General features: G+C 38.0%; 1 protein-coding gene and 1 long non-coding RNA gene across 3 annotated transcripts in view; one reads left to right on the top strand and one right to left on the bottom strand.

Annotated features, from left to right (window-relative positions):
- The window catches only part of LOC115288299 (alpha-1,6-mannosyl-glycoprotein 4-beta-N-acetylglucosaminyltransferase-like), a 34,263-nt gene that overhangs the window by 1,324 nt on the left and 12,652 nt on the right, over positions 1-20,287 (top strand). The window lies entirely within an intron of this gene.
- LOC115288300 overlaps positions 1-20,287 on the bottom strand; it is a 29,177-nt gene that overhangs the window by 515 nt on the left and 8,375 nt on the right. The window lies entirely within an intron of this gene.

Below are 20,287 nucleotides of genomic sequence, written 5' to 3'. Positions count from 1 at the left end.
AAAGAAGAAGAATATTGTTCCAAAATCTTTGTCCTCACCAAAATGGAAATTCTAGGTTATATCTCTCATACTTTTTTGGTATTAAATCATCCTTTATTTTAGGTTAATAGTAAATGATAGTGGTGACAGTGGTGGTTTGTTTTGTTTTGTTCTGAGGTTTTTTCTTGTCAAAACTTAAAGGTGACAAATCTATGCTGTTTATCAGAATCTTTTAAGTTTTAATAGCATGTGAAATCCTAAGGCCTAATAACCATCGCTTTGGAGACATTGAGAAAATGATCCCTTCTAATTTGAAGAAATACATAACAGAATTTCCTACTGGAGACAGTATAAAGCAATAGAGAAAAGTAGTAAAGAGTATGGATTCTGAAACCAGATTTACCTGGGTTCAAAAAATATCTCTGCCACTTATTATCCACATGACTTTGGAAAAGTTATTTAATCTCCCTGGGCTTCAGTTTTCTGTCTATAAATTAAAGATAATACCTGCTTCATAGGGTTATTGAAATAATAAGATAAATTCATAGAAAGTATTTAATACACAATGGGATATTACAGCCATCAAAAAGAATGAAATCTTGCCATTTGCAATGATGTGAATGGAACTAGAGAGTAATGCTAAACAAAATAAGTCGGTCAGAAAAGACAAGATACCATATGATGTCACTCATATGTGGAATTTAAGAAACAAAACGGATGAACAAAGGAGAAGAGAAGGGAAAATAAAATAAGGTAGAAACAGAGGAAGGCAAACCATAAGAGGCTCTTAACTAGAGAGAACGAAATGAGGGTTGCTGGACAGGCTAGATGGGAGATGGGCTTTAAGGAGGGCACTTGTTATGATGAGCGCTGGGTATTATATGTAAGTGATGAATCACAGAATTCTACTCCTGAAACCAGTATTGCACTGTGTACTAACTAACTTGAGTTTAAGTAAAATTTTAGAAAAAAATAAATAATACATAGTAATCACTTAGTAAATGTCAGCTATTATTATGGTGGTGATAGTTAAAGTTCTGGTGGTGGTTGTTATTTAAAGGGACCTAAGACCACAAAGGTCCTTTTTGCTTCTGCATAAAGAGAGAAAACATGGAGAAATTGAACCAAGGTATACATTCTAGTTGATTGAAATGCTAAAAGACTAGCTGATATTTATTGAGTACTTCCCATGCAGTGACAGCACCAGAATTTAGACTGAGGACTATCTGGCTTCAAAACTCATATGTAAAACCACTGTTCTCTACTACCTCTAAAATGAAGAAAATCATATGAAAGCTTTGCCTTCAAATACTGTTAATAGCCTAAACAGATGTGGAGTCAAAGAGTGGCTAAAGGGGGGGATTTATAAGACAGAAAACAAACTGAAAGGTACTTACTGAATTTCTGTGATGTGCCCAAAGTGTAGACAAGGTGTGTGAAAAATCTGATTCAAAATAAGATTCAGTAGCACTAGAAAAAGTACATTAATTAAACTGGAGAAAAGTGCTTGTGACTAACTTTTTATATACCTAATTTAAAATATAGTGTATGGTAGGGGCAGGGCACCTACCTGACTCAGTATCAGCTCAATATCTGACTATCAGCTCAGGTCATGGTCTCATAGTTCCTGAGTTTGAGCCCTAAGTTGGGCTTTGTGGTGACAGTGAGGAGCCTGCTTGGAATCCTCTCGTTTGCTCTCTTGCTCTCTCTCCCTCGCTCCCTCAAAATAAATAAATATTTAAAAAATAAAATAAGGTATAGTGTATGGCAAAAATAGTTTATGTTGAGATGGAGTCTCTTTCAGTTAAAAATAATAATAAATAGAGTAGCTTAGTAAGAGGGAGCTCATTTTCTAGAAGTAGATATCTGGGTTTAAATCCCTATTCCTCCACTTAATAGCTACCTGACCTGGGAGGGGAAGAAAAAAACCTTTCTTCTGCCCCCTTATATTCTGTTGCTGGAGTCTTGCAAATTACACTGACAATTTACATATAATTTACATGTACCACATGCACATGTGATTACTCAAGTGATTAGGATTTGGGGTTTATATACCACCTTACTAGATAAAGGAGAGGGGTAGAAAGGCACTTAGAGGAAAACAAATGACTTTTTGGAAAGAAATGATTTTCAGGAGAACAGACAGGAAGTAAAAAGTTTATGGTAGTATTTTTCTATTTTGATATGAGTAATGTTTTCATCTTCTTCAGGGCCATAAAATTTCCCTAAATAAGGCATTTGGGGTAGATTTTATTCTCATTCTTCTTTCTGGGAGTAGATCTGCCCTCAAGAAGAATTTATGGTAGTATTATTTCCCAGAAGCTGTTACTTTTAGTCAGAAAAGGAAAGCTCTAAGAAGCTTCCCCCACCCCAGCCCCCATCTATTGAATCTCAAATGCCCTTAGCTTAAAGTAATCTTTATGCCAAAGTGGCATATTTGGGGGTGGCATATTCTGACCCCCTCAGTGTTGAGGAAATTACTTAAAGTTTTAGTGGAACGTGGTCATAGCTGTTTGTTTATGTATTATCTGTGGCTACTTTCGCTCAAAACTAAAATATATACTGTTTACACCAAGTTTGTCAATTCCTAGTTTAGCATGAGGTTGCTGGGTAGCCTACACCACATGGGGGCAATATAGCTTCATTACAGGATCAAGATTTTATGGACAATAAAACTTGAAAATTGATTCTGCTAAACTAAACATATCAGCAATTATAGAAATGAATAGATTTTTCCTGTCTGTAAGCTCCTTTCTCCACAGTTTCCAATCATGCACAAGTCTATTCTGTCTTGAAAACATCTATGCCAGGGATACCCGGCTGGCTTAGCCAGCAGAACATATAAGTCTTGATCTCTGAGTTGTAAGTTCGAACCTTATGTTGGGTGTGGAGATTACTTAAAACTAACATCTTTTTTAAAATATCTATGCCAAACATGGATCCCTTCTCTGTCTACCATTCATGACTAGTAATTATACCTTTTACCTATGACCTTTGTTTTGTCAGCACCTAGTCATTTCTGGTGTCTTTGAACTCTGGCTTCAAAACTCATTTGTTCATTGAAAGGTTACTCTCTAGGATCACCAATGACCTCCTAATTGCATTTTATGAATTCTCATTCTACTATTTCTATTGAGATCCTATCCTCCTTGAAACCCTCTATTCCATGACACTTCACATTCTTAGTTCTCTTGCTATATGGCCACACTCACAGTGAAAAAGCTCTTTGTTCTTCTCCTTTAACCTGTATTCTCTTAATATGCTCTGTTTAGAATGGGTATCAGTCCAAGTAGGTACCCCGCTTTGCTTTAGCTCTACAATGTTTGGGAGTCCGGTTGCTAACTTACAAGGGCAGCCATGGTTTAGTATGAAATGGGACCAGGTGAAAAGGAATTGATATTAATTGGAGAGGTTTGATCAACCATCATGTCCAAAGGGCAGACCATAATAAGTCAGGGAGTAGACCTTCCTTAGCCTCATAATCCCACACTTTGTGACACCATCAACTTTGAGGGCTAGAGTCAAGTCTAACCTTAGAGGCCTTTATACTGTATCCTCTGTTAGGAAACACCTGTTCTGTTCTTTTCTTCTGGGTAACGTAGGAACTCTGTGATATGCAAGAAGAAGGAGAGAGGGAGGGGAGGAGGAGAAGTTGACAAAGACGAAGATGGGCACCTGGGTGCTCAGTTGCTCTACCTCTCAGTGAATGCTAAGATAAACTGAGCCACGTGAAATGGCTTTAAGGACCAAGTCTTAGTCATATGGGATGAATTGATAACTCCACTCTACCTGTAGGAGAACTTTGAAATGCTGGCCACATTTTCCCCTAGACCCTCAGACCCTGGCTCAAACTGACAACCATATTATTACCTAAAATACCTAAACCTTCTCCTTTACCTACTATACATCAGCTTACATACTCTGAAGTCAAAACAACCTCCCTATCCTGCCTTGTTATCAGAAGCCTAGAGAAATAAATCACATACCAGGAGATGCTTCTTAACTTGAAGTAAGAGAAACTGATCCTGACATCTTAAGATATACCTGATTCTAAGAGACTGCTCTCTGGTCAGGCAGAGAAGGTTTGTATAAGGAAGTTTATCTGGCAAGAAAGAAGGAAGCAAACTCTCCAAGAAACGCAGAACATGAGGTGAAGATGGTATTTCTTAGACTTCTGACTCCAACTAGGTTTTCTGTGTCATTACAATTCTTCTCGAGGTCCAGGTGCATTCCTTTCCTTGTTTTTCAGAGACACCCCTGAGACCTTAAGCTACTTTGAGTTGGTTATTTCTGTTTGTAACGAAAGACTCCTGATTGCTTTGCTCTCTAAGCCTGAAACCTACCTATACCAACTTGCAGTGCAGATTCAGCAAGCCACTGGCTCCCCCTGGGGGCGAGAGGGCAGCACATTTTTGTGAACAAGAAAAACATCCCATTTTAAAGATGGCTGCAGCTTCAACAGGATGGCAGACAACTTAAACAGATGACCAACGTTCTGGGCCATCTCCATAGACCTTAGATTTTAATGAATTTCCATCTTTGGCATTAGCAAAAAGAGTACGTTGGGCTCTTACGACAGATGACCTTGTACTCTTCCTCAGACTTATGAATGGATTTCTCATGGCCTCATAGAATAGTTGTCATCTGTTTAGATGACATCTTGGCTTATATCCCCATTTAACCTCTCATGACTCCCTGAGCTGGGCCACAGCGCCTCTGAGATGACCTTGAGAAATTTATCATTGATGTTCTAAAGGGAGAGTTCTTCAACAACATTCTGTCCTTCCAAGACGTCTATATGAAGCTGGACAAGTTATATGGTCCTGGCGTAGCAAGCCTCTGAATAATCAAGGCTGTTCAGTAGTTTCCAGAGAATACTGGATAAGAGCAGTTCTGCACCTATTCTTTGCTTATGGAACCCAAAGACCAGTGGACAAGAAAGAGAAAGGGTGGGGCACCTGGGTGGCTCAGTCAGTTAAGCGTCTGACTTTGGCTCAGGTCATGATCTTGCGGTCTGTGAGTTCAACCCCCACGTTGGGCTTGTGCTGACAGCTCAGAGCCTGGATCCTACTTCAGGTTCTGGGTCTCCCTCTCGTTGCCCCTCCCCCTCTCAAAACTAAACATTAATTAATAAATAGACAGATTAAAAAGAGAAAGGGTTTATCTTACTCTTTTGCTCCAATCTTGATCTAATTTGAGCTCAGCCCAACAAGATACTTCTAACATAAGGCACAGTCGTAAAGTGATCTCTGGGCCTGCTTCTCCAGTATCTTTGTTCCTTCTATCCCTACTTTCTCGAGGGCTTTTATCAAAAAAGGATGCTAGATTTTGTCAAATGATTTTTCTTCATCTGTTGAGAGGATCATATGGTTCTTATCCTTCCTTTAATTAATGTGGTATATCATATTTGTTGATTTGTGATTATTGAACCAGCCCTACTGCCCAGGAATAAATCCCATTCAATGATGGTTAATAATTCTTTTAATGTATTGTTGAATTAGATTTGCTAGTGTTTTGTTGAGAATTTTTTGCATAGAATTGATATTTTCTGATGCCATTATAAATAATATCATTTGAGGTCTTTATTTTCTGGTTGTTTGTGTTTAGTATATATAAAATACAATTGGCATTTATATATTGACCTTGTACTCAGTGACCTTGCTAAATTCACATATTAATTCTAATAGTTTGTAGATTCTTTGTTACTTTTTTGTATATAATCACATTAAAATTTTATCTCTTTCTTTCCAAGCCATATGCCTTTTCTTACTTTTCCCCCTTATTGAACTGGCTGGACCTTCAGACAATGTTGACTGGAAGTTATGACAGAGGGCATCCTTGTTTATTCTCATTCTCAGAAGTGGGAAAGCTTTCAATAATTTACCATCACACACACACACACTGAGATATTATTCCACCTGAAAAATGAAGGAAATCCTGCCATTTACAACAATGTGGATAAACCCGGAGGACATTATGCTAAGTGAAATAAGCCAGCCTGAGAAAGACAAATAATTACTTATATGTGAAATCTTTTTTTTTTTAATGATGAATTTATAGAGTAGAATGGTGGTTGCCAGGGTCTTAAAGGGTGGGGAAAACAGGGTGAAGCTGGTAAAAGGAAAAAAAATTACAATTTTCAATTATAAGATGAAAAAGATCTTGGGGCACCTGGTGGCTCAGTCAGCTGAGCATCCCACTCTTGATTGTGGCTCAGGTCATGATCCCAGAGTCTTGGGATTGAACCCTGTGTTGGGCTCTGAGTGTGAAGCCTGCTTAAAATTTTCTCTCCCTCTCTTCCTCTGCCCCTCTCCCCTGCCTGTGCTCTCTTTCTCTCTCTCTCTCTCTCTCTCTCTCTAAAAAAATTTGAAATTAAAAAGAAGATGAATGGGGTGCCTGGGTGGCTCAGTCAGTTAAGCATCCAGCTTCAGCTCAAGTCATGATCCCGCAGTTCATGGGTTCAAGCCGCAGGTTTGTCTGTGCTGACAGTGGAAAGCCTGCTTCAGATCCTGTCTCCCTCTCTCTCTGTCCCTCTCCCATTCTCTCTCTCTCTCTCTCAGAAATAATATAATAAAAAGATGAATAAAGTCTGAAGATATAATGTATAACATGGTGACTGCAGTTGATAATACTGTATTGTGTAATTGAAGTTTGCTAAAAGAGTCGAACTTAAGTGTTCTCACACACAAAAAAGGTAAATTGTAAGGTGATTAATGTGTTAACTTGATGGTGGGAATCTTTTCACAATGCAGTTGTATGTCAAATCAATATGTTGTACACTTTAAAAATAAATATAAGTAAGTAATAATTCACCATTAAGAACTTTGGGGAGGAGGAGTAAATTGTCTAATTAGATTAAAGTAATCTCCCCACTGTTTCTACTTGCTAAGGGTTTTTACCATGAGTGAATGTTGAATTTTACCCAGTGGTTTTTCTTCATTTATCACAATGATAACTCCTGGAAAACCTATCATCTAGTCAGGATGCATTATACTCTTTATATATTGCTGGATTCAGTTTGTTAATATTTGCTTAGGATTTTTATATCTGTGTTCTCATGAGAGATTGGTTATAATTTTCCTTTTTATGATATCTTTGTTAGATTTTGGTATTAAAATATGCTGGCCTCATAAAAACCAGTTGGGAAGTAGTACCTCCTCTAGTTTTGACAGAATTGGTTTACTATTTGTATTAGTTCTTCCTTAAACGTTTAGGAGATACCCCTGACGGTATCTGGGCCTGTACTTTTTTGTGTGGAGGAAATTAATCATGAATTCAATTTCTTTAATAAATATAGAGCTAATCAGATTTTCTGTTTCTTCCTGTGTTAATTTTTATAAGTTTTTTGAAGATTTTGTCCATTTCATCTAAAATAGTGTCAAATTTGTGGTTTATTATCTTGCTAGTAGTTTAATATCCGTGGAGGTTTGTTTATGCTTTATTCCTGATCAATCTTGCCTAGAGGTTTATCAATGTTACTTTTTAAAAAGTACCAACTATTAGCTTTGTTCATTTTCTCTGTTGTACTTTCTCTCCACTGTTCCATTCATTTTGGATCTTCTCTTCATTACAGCACATGTAAAGACACTGTGTGTGTGTGTGTGTGTGTGTGTGTGTGTGTGTGTGTGTGTAAATACAGGGGTATGGGAACAAAAGTGCTAGCCATAGTACGGTGAGAGATGAGGGCTAAAGAGAGTGTGCAGTGAGAAATGCAGAGGGCTAACAATGACAGTCACTGGGGAAACGGTTATATAAAAAGTGGGTGGCGGGAAGGAGAGGGAACCAAAAAGGAAAGAGAGAAGATATGAGAACCAGAAGAGCGCCATCTGACCAAAGCAAAGGGAGTCTAGGCATTCTAGGAAAGAAGGGGCGGCCAACAGTGCCAAGAATTAGAGTATGCACACTAGTTAAGATTCCTTGAAAATAACATTAATCAACTCAACTAGCACCAAACTAAACAGGATGCTTGTTTATAATAAGTAGCACAGCACAGTGGTTAAAAGGACAGGCTCTGGTATCCCCTGTGTTCATATATCTGCTCTCCTACTCTACCGGCTGCATGATTGGGGGCAGATTATTTAACCTCATCTGGTTATCCTTTTGTCTATTCAATGGGAAAAGCAACGGTACCACTGCTGGCTTTGAGTAGGACCTGGAGCAATAAACAGTTTTGTAACCGGGAAGCTTGTAGAGCAAACTACTCTGCCACTTGGGCCTTATGATCCAACATTATGCTGTTACGTCTGGCAGACAGAGATGCTGTCAGTGATGCCCCCAGAGTTCTGATTCCTTTCCTTTGGAATCAACCTGGTATGCCACATAACCCTTACATACCCATTGGTAGTGCTGGTCAAACCCATTTCCAAAACATCACAAACCCAACTATTTGTCTGTTTCCATTGTAAAACTACCATCTTCTTGTACCTGAACATCTGTAATATGTACGTCTTTTCTTCTTTCTGCTGTTCACTCACCCTCAAATTCTCTTTCTACACTGAAGCCTGAGCAGTTTGTAAAAATATAAACAAAATGCTGTGATTTCCTTGCCTAAAGCCCTTCCATATTTTCCAGTTGCATTAAATTTAAGCCCAAATTTCTTGCCATGGTTATAAGGTCTTAAATCAGTGGTTGCTAATCTTGGCTACATCTTAGAATCACTTGGAGATCTCTTAAAATATTAATATATTCATAGTTAACATACATATACTGCTTAGTATAATCCAGACACTCTATTATATTATATACATATAATAGGGTATATAACTATACAGTGGCTATATATAGTAATTTTATATATGTATAATACATATTATATATATACTCTCCATATACATATAATATGCCATATAGCATATACTACATATAGTTTATACTATATAAGCATATAGCTAAAGGACATCAAACCCAAGGAAGTAGGTATTATTATCATCTTCATTATATAAATGTAACTTTTTTTTACCTCAATGAGATCTCATACATGTCCATCTAAATATAAAACTCTAAATCTAAATCTAAGGGTGCCTGGACGGCTCAGTCAGTTAAGCGTCCAACTTCAGCTCAGGTCATGATCTTGTGCTTCATGGGTTCAAGCCCCATGTCGGGCTCTGTGCTGACAGCTAGCTCAGAGCCTGGAGCCTGTCTTCGGATTCTGTATCTCCCTCTCTCTCTGACTCTTCCCTGCTTGCACTGTCTCTCTCTGTCTCTCAAAAATAAATACAAAACATAAAAAAAAAATTTTTTAAATAAATCTAAATCTAAATTGTATTGGACCATTACCTACTAAGGACTCTGAGAAATGTAGGTTTAACTTGCCAGCCTCTGCAGAACAAGAAGGCACATTTAGAAATATTTAGAAAAGCATTGAACTGGCTGCTGGGCAGACAGACCCACTGTATTCACCAAAGGGTGTGTGTGCTGGACATTAGAGCTTCCTTCCTTCAAGGAACCCCACCCTTGGAATAAAGGTGAAGGTTCTGCTCATTCCCCACCCCAATTAAGAGCAGCGATTGTCAGAAGGGTGTACCCTGGCAGGGGCAACCAAGTTTGACCTTCAAGCCCTATTGGACTTTATTTAGTTCCACCCTTGCTTTCACTTGTCTGGATGAGCCCCAGTGGAAGCCCCAAATTCTGTCTCCTCTAGGACTGGCTCAGGAGAGAAAATGTAATGGAGAGAGGGACAGCTAAACTTTGTAGCTCGACTCTGCCTCCCCAGGTGTCACCGTCACCTGGAGGGGGAACTCTGTCATTAGCTCCTACAGCACCCATAGCAGGGAGCACTCCAGTCACTGCTCCAAAACTGGACAACTGCATAAATTCTTCTTGATTCAGTAATGTAAGTTGGAGTATGGGATGGGAAATGAACATGGAGAGTCTAAGAATGGACAGCTGGATTTCTAGGTCTTGATCATCATCCATGTCCCATGACCTCCAACTATAACTCCTAGAGTATGGGATTCTTTCCTCTGCTTGTTCCCCACCCAATTCCATAACAAGTGCTCTCAAAATGATTTTTTACATTAAAGGATTTCTTTTCCCCTCCTTTTGCCCTTAACCTTCCCCCTATCATTCAAGCCATCCAAAGGCTCTCTATATATATATTCTGATATCTTCAGCCAAAACCAGCTGTGACTTTCTTAGAATGGTGGGCAGAAATGGGATCTTCATAAAACTTAAGAAAGGGCAGCTAGTTTGAGTAACACCTTAGATAAACACTTCCAAACACTCAAAATCACTACACAGCTGAGCCTCTGGGGCTGAAAAACTGAAATCCTTGCCCAAGTGAAACAGCTGTGGACACACAAAAGATTCTTGCAAATGAATAACATTTGGTCTCTGGTATTTGGAAAAGAGGGTTCAGTAAGTGCGCTGGGGGAAAGCGAAATGTTCAACATCAACTTACTCTGAAGTAGCTTGACTCAGAAACACCTGGGACAGGTATCTACTCTGGGAGAAGTGCTGGAGTTACCGAATACAAGAAGATATTTTAGAAGAAAGAGCAGTCCCTGAGGAGTCCATTTTGTTTTCAGGCCCTTAAGGATTTTTTAAATTGAGATATAATTAATATACCATAAAAATCACCCTTTTAAAGTGTACAATCCAGTAGGGATTTTTTTAGCATATTCACAAGGTTGTGCAAACCATCACCAGTGTTGCATCACCATTTTAACCACCCCCAAAAGAAACTTTTGTGAGAAGGGAGAAGATTCATTTACAGAAATACCAAATAAAAGCTGTGCTGTCTAGTTTAACAGTAGGTTTACAATCTGTTGGAAATATATATGAACCATCCCCCCCATAATGGAATCCCAAACTCTTAGACACTTCACTTTCTGGTCTTCTTCCTCTCTCTGTTTCGGGGGCTTGTTTTCATGGGCTTTGCAATGAGCATGCACCAAAGGAAAAAAGGAGGGACTGAAAGTCTCTGCGTCACCTCAGGAAATGTACATTTGTTCCAATCAGACTGCTTTTTGCCTCACATGGGCATAGACATGTCTGGGTAAGGGTGTAACCTCTTAGTACTCAGCCAATGAGGAATCAGGGGAGGGACTTGCACTCTAGGAGATAAATCATCTGCTGTTACTGCCCCAAGTGTGCTGTTGATTAAAGCCTTGCTCCAAATCTCCACATCTTTTCTTTGGTTGGGTCAGTGGGCTTATTTCTCCCAGTTTTAATTATCAATTTTCCTTATTCTCCCTCTCCCAAATTGCTGGCAACCTAGAATCTACTTTCTGTCTCTAAAGATCTGCTATTCTGGACATTTCATATAAATTAAGTGATACAATAAGTGGCCTTTTATGTCTGTCTTCTTTCACTTAGCAGGATGTTTTCAAGGTTCATGCATGTTAGAGCATGTATAAGCACCCCATGCCTTTTCATGCCTAAATAATACTCCATTGTATGGAATATCATGTTTTGTTTATCTGTTTATTGATTGATGGACATTTGGATTGCTTCCACTTTTAGGCTGTTTTGAATAATGCTGATTTGAACATTCACGTACAAACTTTTGTGTGGACATGTATTTCCATTTCTCTTAGGTATACACCTAGGAATGGAACTGCTGTGTCATACATAGTAACTTTATGTTTAACTTTTTGAGGAACTGTCAAACTGTTTCCCAAAGCAGTTGTGCCAATTTACATTCCCACCAGCAATGTATGAGGGTTCCGACTTCTCCACATCCTCACCAACGCTTGTTCTTGTCTCTCTTTTTTATTATGGCCAGTCTAATACAGATGACATAGTATGTCATTGTGGTTTTGATTTGCATTTCCCTATTGACTAAAGATATTGAGCACATTTTCAGGTGTGTATCTCTTTTGGCAAAATGTCTATTCAAATACTTTGCCCATTCATAAATGAGTTGTTTGTCATTTTATTGTAACAATTTTTTCATGGTCTGGATTCTAGTCCCTTGTCAGATATATGATTTGCAGATATTCTCTCATTCTGTGGCTTATCTTTTTCACTTTCTTCATAGTGTCCATTGAAGCACAAAGGTTTTTAATTTTGAGGAAGTCCTCCTTACTTTTCTTGGGTTGCTTATATTTTTGTTGTCATGACTCAGACACCATTGCCTAAAATAAGATCGTGAAGATTTACATCTACGTTTTCTTCCAAGAGTTTTATAAATTTAGTTCCTTATCTATTTTGAGACAGTCTTTGTATAGTAGTAGTCTAACTTCATTCTTTTGAATGTGGATATTCAATTTCAACACCATTTGTTGAAAAAATCTACTCTTTCCCCCATTTTATTATCTTGGCAATTTATGAACTTTCTTCCATTCCATTGATCTGTGTGCCATTAATGCCACTATCACACTGTCTTCATTACTGCAGCTTTGTAGTTAAAATTTGAAATCAGGAAATGTGTGTCCTCTAACTTTTTCTGATGGTATTTTATGGGTTTTTCCAGATTGTTTTGGCTATTCTGGGTCCCTTACATTTCCATGTAAATTTTAGGATCAGCTCGTCAATTTCTTGAAGAAGGAAAAAAGCAGTTGGAATTGTGAAATCATATATAGACATATATAAACAAATATAGATGTTGATATAGATACAGATATAAATATAGATATAGATATGCCCCCAATTCCTGACACAGAGCTTCTAAAACATTTGTAATCTCCTGAGTGATAGGAGTGTCTTTTTTTCTAATGAGCCAACTCTTGATGGGCTCCTGGATGGAGGCTAGTCACCAGAAAGGTCAAGCCATGAGTTGAAGTTTGGAACTTTCAGTCGTACACCCTCTCCATCCTCCAGGGAGAGAAATGGGGCTAGAGATGCAGTTAATAATTGATCATGCCTACATGGTGAAGCCTCCATAAAAATCCCTAAAGTAGGGGGTTTGGAGAGCTTCCAGGTTGGTGAATATATCCACATGCCAACAGAATGGCACACTCCAACTTTATAAGAACTGAAGCTCCTGCTTTGGGACCCTTCCAGATCATGCGTTATGTACCCCTTCATCTGGGTATTCATTTGTATCCTTTATTATATAAGAAACTGACAGATGTGTTTTCCTGAATTCTGTGAGCCACTCTAGCAAATTACTAGATCCAAAGACAGGACTGTGGGAATCCCCAATATATAGCCTATTGGTCAGAAATACCAGAGGCCCAAACTTGCAATTGGTATCTGAAGTGGGAAGCAGCCTTGTGGGACTGAGCCCTTACCCTGCGGGATCTGATGTTAACTCCAGGTAGATAGTTATCCGACTTGAGTTAAATCCCTTCTTGTGGAAAAACCCATACATCTGGTGTCAGAAGTGAAGTGTTGTGTGAGTTGTTTTATCTTGGAATTTTGATACGGACCTGTGTTAAATCTGCATACCAATTTGGGGAGTATTGTTTTAATAATATGAAATCTTCTGGGTTTTTTAATGCATCAATACTTAACATTAATGAGCAGGTACAAACAAATTCAGATTTTCCAAGACCTATTCTTCTGTCATTGTTAGCCTAATCTTCTCCCAACCTATTGGCTGTAGTGTCCAAAGCAATCCTATTGGCTGGAGATGAAAGCTAGTGTTACAGGGCTCTGGATGACAGAAAGAGGATTTTCACAATGTAGTAGCTACTAGACCACTGGTTGTTTCCTATACCAAACCTCCCTTTTCTGCTTTGTAGTCCAAAAACATTTCTTGAGAGCTTGTTTGGAAGTTCTAGCAGGGGAGCGCAGCTACTCGTATACCCTTGACCAAAGAACGGTCCTCCTCTATCGGGGATGCTCGTCCTCTTCGACCTAGCGCGCGGCTTCGGGAGGGAGCACATGGAGCGGTGAGGGAGGAAGGGAACACCCGCCTAGCCAGCCAGATCAGCCGAATCAACCCTGTCGATCAATGGGGTGACAGATGTCGCAGCCAGATCTCCCTCACATCCAAAACGTTTCTTTCAAAGACAGAAAATCCATAAATGTGAGCTGCCTGTTAAATATGCCACCAACCATTTCATCTTTATGGGGCTGTAAGGTGAAAGTCACCACGTTAAATCTAGGAAAGCTCCCACAGCTGATCTTTCACATGCTTTTCTACTAAGTAAATATGTTTATTAAAAAATAAGCAGCATAAGGAATTTTATAATTCCTGCATTCAAATCCCTGATAGTATTTGTCATGAAATTTCCCTGGAACACCTAGAACTCTTCATCCATGATAATGTCCTCTAAGTATCTAACTACAGCATCAGTCCTGCAACAGAGCAGATAGATGTGTTTTGCTTCTTCTAAGGAAGACAGTGGTACCCACCAGCCTCCTACTCTGCCCTTGGCTCGAGCCCTTGCTAGACCCCATAGACCCCACCAGCATCAAGGGCATGTTGAAGAAGCTTCCAGCCCTACCCAGTCTGTACCTATACACCAGGCCTTGGCCACAGCCTCCTGCAGAGATTACATTCTGCCTGTGGCTCCTTATGTCCATTATTCTTGACATAATTCTTTTATTTCTGTTTTTTTTTTTTTTTAAGTAATATCTATACCCAGCATGGGGCTCAAACACATGACCCTGAGATCAAGAGTTGCATGCTCTACAGACTGAGCCAGCCAGGTGCCCCTCAACATAATTATTTTAAAGTGGTCTTTGGCTACAGGGAGACAAAACAAAAGAATATAAAGGGGATACCATAGATTAAGAAGCCAAGAGGAAGGGGGTCCTGAATCAAAAAGAAGAAGGGAAGAAAAGAGGGAATCCCATTTTTAAGCAAATGGCTTTATCAAAGCAACATCATCACAAAATAAAAGCTGGTTCTTAAAAAAAAAAGCTGATTCTTATTGCAGACTTAGTTCTTTTGGAGAGATACTCTTTTTTTTTTAATGTGATTTATTTTGAGAGAGAGAGAGAGAGAGAGTGAAAGCAGGGGAGAGGCCAAGGGGGTGCGGGGGAACAGAATCCAAAGCAGGCTCCAGAATCTGAGCTGTCAGCACAGAGCCTGATGTGGGTCTCAGACTCATAAACCATGAGACCATGACCTGACCCAAAGTCTAACCAGCTGAGCTACCCAGGCACCCCTGGAGAGATATTCTTAAAAGAGGACACTGTAGTCCTGGACTTATAAAAGTGATAGTATTCTATTGACATTATTTTTTCTTAGATAGTGACTAAGTGTTTGTTTTATTCAGAGCAGTCCAAGCATGGTGGGAGAGAGCTGGAGGTTCGAAAGACAGACTTAGGACATTAATTATTAATGATGACAAAGAAGATGACAAGATAGTGAAAGGAGATTTTTAGGAGAAGAGACAGCATGTCTGGAATAAATGGGAATTGAAAATTGCCCAAGGAAATAGAAATTGGTAAATTTGTGGAGATAGATTTACTTCTTCCCTAAACTCTCTAAGAGATTGCTACACTTGGTAAGTTGTTGCCCAAATGACTTTCTTGGGGAGTTTCTGAGTGACTTGACTTCTTTTGCCATAAAGCCAGATTTCAATCTACCCTTCTCACTTTGATTCTAGATGTTCCCCAGAGGCTAACCAAAGGTTATCTCCTGCCATTGGAATTTTGAGTAATTTTTATTCTTTTTTTTTTGTAAGTGATCCAGTGTTTTACATTAAACATGTATTGTATTTTAATTTGGGAGAAATACCAATAAAACTATTCGTATTTGGAGAAAAATGTGGCCCAGCCCACAATCCTGGATCTAAGGCAGAATCTCAGGAAGCTGATGTCAGAACTTCCTCACCATCTCCCTACAATCCTCACCAAGGAGCTGGTGTTTGGTGTGAACTTAGAAGGGCAACAGGTCCCATTCAGAGAGAGCAATGGTGGTCAGGTGGAGTGTCACCTGAAAACAGTGACCAACTTTGTCTTGCCTCAGAGGATGCATATTCTGACTTCTTCCAAGCTTCCACAAGCATTATATTTTCTTCTTGACTTTGGACAAAATCTTGAACTCTCAAGAGTTGCGAAGCTGAGTTCCTCTGAACCACCCCCCCCCCCCAAAATAAAGCCTCAGAACTATACTTCCAGTAAAGGTGAGGACTTTCATGTGTTGTGGCTGAAACTTCTATATATATAGGGGAAATATATATATAACATATATTTTTTTTCCTTATTGCCTTGTCAAAAGCCTTGAGGGAATAGGAGTCTCAAGTCAGAAAGGGCGAGTGTCTCCTGGATCTGACTTGATTGCATTAATAACCTTAGATCCATAATAAGTGCCCGTGTTAGCCAGGGTTCTCCAGAGAAACAAAGTCAATAGGAAATAGATGATAGATAGATAGATAAATAGATAGATAGATAGATAGATAGATAGATAGATAGATAGATGGATGGATGAAAAGAGATTATTATGAGGCATTAGTTCACACAGTTATGGAGTGGAAGTTGAGAGTCCTACAACTTGCAATCTACAAACTGAAGGGTCAAGAAGAGCTAGCGGTGTAGTTCCAGTCCAAACTCGAAGGCCCAAGAACCAGAGTAGTTGATGATGTAATCACAGCCTGAGTCCAAATGCCTGAGAACCAGGCATGTCGATGTCTGAGGGCAGAAAATGGGCATCTCAGCTCAGAAAGCAGACCAACATAAGCACTGTGGGAGTCTCAGAAGGAGAAGAGACAGAAAAGAGCAGAGAGAATATTTGAAGAAATAATAGCTGAAAGCATCCCAATTTTCATGATTATAAACATCCAAGAAGTTCAAAACTTCAAGTAAGATGAACTCAAAGAGACTCACACCAAAACACGTTATAATCAAATTTTCAAAAGCCAAAAACAGAGATAGAATCTTGAAAGCAGCAAAAGAGAAGCAAATCATCACATACACACAATCCTCAATAAAATGATTAACACCTTTCTAATCAGAATCTTTTGGGGACAAGAAGACAGTGGGCCAACATGTTCAAAGTACTAAAAGGAAAACAATTGTTAACCAGGAATCCATTATCCAGCAAAACTGTTCAAAAATGAGGGAGGAATTAAGATATTTCTAGATAAAAGCCAAAGGAATCTGCAACTAGTAGACTGCTCCACAAGAAATGCTCAAAAAAGTGCTTGAAAATCAAAGAACAGGAGACAGTAACTCAAAGCCATATGGAGAAGTAAAGTTCTCAATAAATGTAATTTATAGGCAATTATAAAAGCTAGTATTATTGTAACAATGGCTTTTTATTATACTTTTTGTCTTCTACATGACTTAAGAGACTAATATATTTAAATAAAAACCAATAGTGTAAGAGCTAATATTGTTTTAACTTGGGTTTGTAACTCTAAATCTTCTATTAGATAACTAGTAGAGAACTAGAAATAGATAACTTCTACTAGAGACTAGTGCATTTAAAAGAAGTATCAGATCGCAGCACACAATGTATAAAGATGGAATTTTGTGACTACAACAACCAAAACTGGGGAGAGTGGAGCTGTAAAGGAGCAGTTTCCATGTTATCGAAGTTAAACCGGTGCAAATTCAAATTAAAGAGTTATAAGCTTAGGGTGTTAAATATAATCCCCATGGCAACCACAAAGAAAATAGCTATAAACTGTACACAAAAGGAAATGAGAAGATAATTAAAACATTTTGCTATAAAAAAAATCCAACTAAACAACAAAAGTAGATGGTAATGCAGAAAACAAGGGACAAAAACACTATAGAAAACACATAAAATGTCAAAAGTAAGCATCTCTTTAGAGTAATTAAATGCAAATTGATTTAACTCTCTAATCCAGAGGTTGGCAGAATTGACTTAAAAATCGGATCCAACTATGTGCTATCTATGAGAGATTCACTTTAGATCCAAGGAAACTAACAGGTTGCAAGTGAAAAGATGAAAAATAATATTCCATGCAGTAGTAAGCAAAAGAGAAGGGTTGGCTGAACTAATATTAAACAAAACACACATTAAGTCAAAAATGTTTACAAGAAAAAAAATGTTTACAAGAGTCAAAGTAGGACATTATAAGTGTTCATGAATAAATGTTCAAAACAGCAAAAAGATACAACAGTTATGAACATTTACATACCTAAAAGGTCTTCAAAATATAAGCAGCAAAAACTGATGGAATTGATGGAATTAAAGGGAGAAATACAATAATATTTAAAGAATTCAATACCCCAATGACGATGAGTGGAACAACTAGACACAAAATAAATAAGGAAATAGAGAACTTAAACTGCACCATAAACCAACTAGGTTTAACAGCATTGCAGAGCACTTTACCCAACAAAAAGAGAATACACATTCTTCTCAAGCACCCATGAGGCAGTTTCCAAGACAGACGATATCTCAGGCCACAAATTAAGCTTTGAATGCATTTAAAAAAATAGATATCATACAAAGTATGTTTTTTTACCAAAATGGGATGAAGTTAGCAATCAATAACAAAAGGAAAACTGGAAATTTCATGAAATTGGAGAAATTAAATAACACATTTTTTAAAACTTTTTTTTTTTTTAAGAAAGAATACAAGTAAAGAGGAAGGAGGGCAAAGAGAGAGTGAGAGAGAGAATCCCAAGCAGGCCTTGTGCTGTTAGCACAAGGCCAACATGGGGCTTGACCCCAAGAACCATGAGACCATGACCTGAGCTAAAATAAACAGTCAGGTGCTTAACTGACTGAGCCACGTAGGCACCCCTAAATAACACATCTTTAAACAACCAATGGATCAAAGAAGAAATCAGAAAAGAAATTAGAAAATATTTAAATGAATGAAAATAAAAACACAATATACCAAAATTTATGGGACACACTGAAAGTGTCTCTAAGAGGAAAGTTTATAGCTATAAATGCTTATACCAAAAAGCAAGAAAAATATCAAATCAATAACCTAAATTTACAATTCAAGGAGCTTGAAAAAGAAAAACAAATGTAACCCAAAGATAGCAGAGGGAAGGAAGTAATAAAGATTAAATCAAAGACCAATGAAATATAGAATAGAACAGAAACCATATGTTTGCACTCATAGGTCTAACAGGAAAACAGGAGAAACCTAATGGAGGACCAGGGGCAGGAGAAGGGGGAAAGAATTGGGGAGAGAGAGGGAGCAAAACCTGTGAGACTATTGAATGCTGAAAATGAACTGAGGGTTGAAGGGGGAGGGGAAGGGGGAAAGGGGGAAAGGAGGTGGTGGTGATGGTGGAGGGCACTTATGGGGAAGAGCACTGGGTATTGTATGGAAACCAATTTGACAATAAACTATTTTAAAAAAATTTTTTTAAATAAATGCAAAAAAATATATAGAATAGAAATCAATGAAAGCAAATGTTGGTTCTTCTAAAAGATCAACAAAATTGAAAAACCTTTAGCTACATGGATTAAGAAGAAAGAGAACACTAAAATTACAAAAATCAGAAATGAAAATGGGGACATTACTAACAATTCTACAGAAACAAAAACAATTATGAGAGTACTATAAAAATTGTATGCCAATTAATTAAATAATGTAAGTGAAATCTTCAATTCCTAGAAATACAAAACCTACCAAGACTAAGCCATGAAGAAATAGAAAATTTGAATAGATCTATAACTAGTAAGGAGATTGAATCAGTAATCAAAAATCTCCCCACAACAACAAAAACCGCTGGATCAGATGGCTTCACTGGTGAATTCTAACATTGAAAAAACTAATACTGAACCTTCTTAGACCTTTCCCAAATATTGAAGATAAGCAAATTTTATGAGGCCAACATTACCCTGATACCAAAGCCAGAGAAAGACACTACAAGAAAACAGCCCGATTTCTTTTATGAATATTGATGCAATAACCCTCAGGAAAATACTAGCAAACCAAATTCAGCAGCATATTAAAAGGTATATGCACCATGACCAACTAGGATATATTCCTGGAACGCAAGGATGATTCAACATACAAAATTTGACCAGTGAAATATGCTACCTCAACAGAATGAAGGGGAAAACCCCGCATAATCATCTCAATTGATCATGTGCAAAGAAAACATTTGAAAACTTCAACGCATCTTCATGAAAAATTCATGATAAAAACACTCATACTCAGTAATGAAAGACTAAAAACTTTTTTTCTGTTATTAGGGAAAAAACAAGAATGCCTATTCTCATTACTTCTACTTAACATAATATTAGAAGTTCTAGTAAGAGAACTTAGGTAAGAAAAATAAATTTTAAAAATCCAAAATTGGAAAGGGAGAAGTAAAATTTTCTGTTTGCTGGTAATATGATCTTATAAGCAGAAAACTCTAAAATTTCTCACAAACAAAATCTGTTGGAACTGATAAACTATTTCAGTGAAAAAGCAGGATACAAAGTCAACACACAAAAATATGTTGCACTTTGGGGAGCCTGGGTGGCTCAGTTGACTTCAGCTCAGCATCCAACTTCAGCTCAGGTCATGATCTCATGGTTTGT

This window comes from Suricata suricatta, chromosome 3 (genome assembly GCF_006229205.1).
Source record: "Suricata suricatta isolate VVHF042 chromosome 3, meerkat_22Aug2017_6uvM2_HiC, whole genome shotgun sequence".
NCBI lineage: Eukaryota > Metazoa > Chordata > Mammalia > Carnivora > Herpestidae > Suricata > Suricata suricatta.
Note: the sequence above shows the minus strand (reverse complement) of the source record. Positions and strands in the feature narration are given on the sequence as shown.